Genomic DNA, 3,654 nt, shown 5'->3' with positions numbered 1-3,654 from the left:
TATTCATCATGTCAAAGCATAAGTACTGATTATGGGGTTTAAAAACTGTGGTTTTAACTTAATATATAGACTTAGCTTATTTTTATTTTTATTTAATTTTTTTTGAGACAGAGTCTCACTCTGTCACCCAGGCTGGAGTGCAGTGGTGCCATCTCGGCTCACTGCAACCACTGCCTCCTGGGTTCAACTGATTCTCCTACCTCAGCCTCCCGAGTAGCTGGGATTACAGGCACCTGCCACCATGCCTGGCTAAGTTTTGTATTTTCAGTAGAGACAGGGTTTCACCATGTTGGCCAGGGTGGTCTCGAACTCTTGACTTCAGGTGATCCACCTGCCTCGGCCTCCCAAAGTGCTGAGATTACAGGTGTAAACCACTGTGCCTGGCAGATAAGCCATTTATTAACTCCAAACTCCTAGCACCAGCTGTCACCCTGGGCTTGTTGGAGGTCCAGGGGTTAGAAAGGGAATGACAAAGTGCACAAGCCCCTACCATCCTATGCCCCAGACACACCCTCTCTGCTGGCAGTGCAGATAATGCATCCCAATACCGTGGAGGAGAACCACCACCCCAGGGAGAACCCTTTCTGCTCCAACCTCCTGGGCAGGTCCCAGGTTGGAGCAGCAGGCCAGACAACCAGGCCCAGGTTGTCAGGCCTGGCCACACATGCGGACAGAGGATATGGTTGGGGCACCCTAGGGTGTGGGGAGGGTCAGACTGGGATTGGGGGGTCATGAAGGCTGTGTTCCAGGACTCCTCCTCCTGCCCCCAATCCTCTGTGCCCTATCTAGAGCTCTCCTAGCTTTGCTGATCTGTGCTCTCGTATTTGGGGAGCCGCCTGGTCTCCAGGGAGAGCCAGAGGTTGTTGCATTTCTCTGACTCTACCCTTGTTACCCCATAGCTGGCACAGAGCCTGAGACCATGGCCACTAGTAGGCTCCAGTGCAAAGGGTATGGAAACTTCCTCTGAATGAACATCTGCAAGCCAAAGGCCATGCTCGTGCTGGGTGCTTGGCAGCCACGGTGTTGTCCACCTAGGACAGGCCCAGGTTCACCATGGTTGGCCATGTTCAGGTGACTTAGCTTTTAATTAAAGTATTTTGGTTAGAGTATATAGTAAGATGAATGGAGAAATATTGATATTTTAATTTGATTTTAATTTTCTACATTTGTATTGTGGATAGTGATTTCTAGAACAGAGATTCTTAGCATGTCATTTCATTTCAGCAACTTCCACTCAACTTCTGTGCCTTACCAGGGAAGTGATTCTAAAGGAAAGAGAGTGATAGGTACTCCAGAGGTGTATCTGAATCTGATTCTTGGTGGATTAGGTGGTGGAAGTCATATGTAGTTTGAAAATGCATGCTTTTGGAGAATTTACAACATCCTGTTGTGGGAGGTGTGTTGCCTCCTAGCTTTGAGAGTCCCTATAGTACTTGTTCCCATCTTGGGGTACTGGCTAAATTAGGATTATCAAGGGTCTAAAAGGAGTCTTAGAAAATGGTCCTCAACCTCCTGGTTAAAGAAAGATCTTACGGAGGCTCTCCGAGTTAGAATGATACTGTGTGTGTGTATGTGTGTGTGTGTGTGTGTGTGTGTGTGTGTGTGTATTACCACACCAAACTGGGTTTACATACTCATGCACAATGGAAAGCTAAACACTGAAGCACTGGATTTTTGCAGTGAGAAAAGTCTATTGTAAGTTGACTGTCAAGGAGACAGAAGGAAATGCTCAAAAATGTCTTCCTGAGCTGGGGGCTGGGTCAGGTTTTATAAGCATAGGGTAATGAGGTATGATCTGATTGGATCTTGCAATGAGGTGATGCCAGAACTCAATCTGATTGGATCCTGGATCCTGCCATGCAGTGTCTACTACTTAATACAGCCCCTGTTCCTGCTCCTCTGTTGGAGCACTTGGATTTCCCCATAGTTGCATGCTTGGTTCATCTGGGCATGCTCAGGTTACATGACCTTCAACCTGGGGGTCCATGGTGACTGAAAAACGACTCACAGCTTTGTTACATAAAAGTTGAACAAGATTGGTCTGGTGTGGCTACATGTGTTTTGGGAGTAGTGGGTTAGGAAGGGGAAAAGTTGGAAGAAAGAGTACCCAAAAGTAGCTCAGACTCCAGTAGCTGAAGGGATTTTTTCTTCTCCTGATGTGAGCCTCTGTAGTCTACCAGTTTATCCCCAGACTTTCAGAAGCAGCTTGGGTCATATTTCTTTTCTCTCTGGTTCTTTAAAGATTAAGAGATTGAGGGTGGGGTGAAGAAGGGGCCGGCCTTCAAGCAACATGACGCAAGATGGCAGCCACCACGGGCTCGGGAGTAAAAGTCCCTCGCAATTTCCGAGGGACTCGAAGAACTCGAAGAAGGCCAGAAAGGAGTAGGAGATGGCACAGTTAGCTGGGGTCTAGAAGATGACAAAGACATGACACTTACAAGATGGACAGGGATGATAATTGGGCCTCCAAGAACAATTTATGAAAACCAAATATACAGCCTTAAAATAGAATGTGGACCTAAATACCCAAAAGCACGCCCCTTTGTCAGATTTGTAACAAAAATTAATATGAATGGAGTAAATAGTTCTAATGGAGTGGTGGACCCAAGAGCCGTATCAGTGCTAGCAAAATGGCAGAATTCATATAGCATCGAAGTTGTCCTGCAAGAGCTTCGGCGCCTAATGATGTCTAAAGAAAATATGAAACTCCCTCAGCCGCCCGAAGGACAGTGTTACAGCAATTAATCAAAAAGAAAAACCAAAGGCCTTTCCCCTTCCCCCACATTTGATTTAAACAGTCTTCATTTTCCACAGTAGTAAATTTTCTAGATACATCTTGTAGACCTCAAAGTACTGGAAAGGAAGCTCCCATTCAGAGGAAATTTATCTTAAGATACTGTAAATGATACTAATTTTTTGTCCATTTGAAATATATAAGTTGTGCTATAACAAAAAAAAAAAAAAAAAAAAGATTAAGAGATTGGGTTAGAATGGGACAAACAGATTAGTCAAACATCCTAAAGATTAAATGTCAATTTTGTATTTTGATGATCATGGTTATATGTGAGTTTCATCTGTTGAAAAATAAACACAAACACATGTCCCTATAGGTTCATCAGTTGTAACAAATGTACCACCCCAAAGCAAGATGTTGGGGAGGCTGAGCACATGTGGGAGGCAGGGTCTATGGAAAAATCTCTACTTTCCATTTAATTTTGCTGTTAACCTAAAACTGCTAAATAATAGTCAACTTTTAAAAAGCATACCTTCTTCTAGTTGCCTTTAAGCACTTAGTGTCTTATAACTTCATTGGTATTTATGGCAAAAAAATAAATTGAGGCTTCTGTGCTGGAAGTGAAACTGGCCCAATTGTCTCATAGAACTGATATTTATGGTTTATTTTGGATAAACATAAAAATTGACCTTTCCAGTCTTAAAACTTGAGAAAGTTACATTTGTCTTATCTGAGTTCCTTTCTCAGGAAACCAACCAGCAAGCTCCCCAGATAGTATTATGGAACTGAAACTCACCAGGTCACTGCATCTAGACAGTGAGACACCAGACCCCTCACTGGACATGATTGCCTAACTGGTCACCAGCTTTCTGTTGACCAGTCCTTTTCTTTACTCCTCCCTAATTCCTATTTTTCCACAC

At 43.8% G+C, this 3,654-nt stretch overlaps 2 pseudogenes; one reads left to right on the top strand and one right to left on the bottom strand.

Annotated features, from left to right (window-relative positions):
• Window positions 1-796: 796 nt before the first annotated feature.
• LOC111544007 lies at window positions 797-1,055 on the bottom strand (annotated as a pseudogene).
• Window positions 1,056-2,300: 1,245 nt separating this feature from the next.
• LOC111527171 lies at window positions 2,301-2,748 on the top strand (annotated as a pseudogene).
• Window positions 2,749-3,654: the final 906 nt, after the last annotated feature.

The sequence above is a fragment of the Piliocolobus tephrosceles genome, chromosome 10, assembly GCF_002776525.5.
Source record: "Piliocolobus tephrosceles isolate RC106 chromosome 10, ASM277652v3, whole genome shotgun sequence".
Lineage (NCBI taxonomy): Eukaryota > Metazoa > Chordata > Mammalia > Primates > Cercopithecidae > Piliocolobus > Piliocolobus tephrosceles.
The sequence above is the reverse complement of the archived record's forward strand: the minus strand, read 5'-3'. Positions and strand labels throughout refer to the sequence as shown.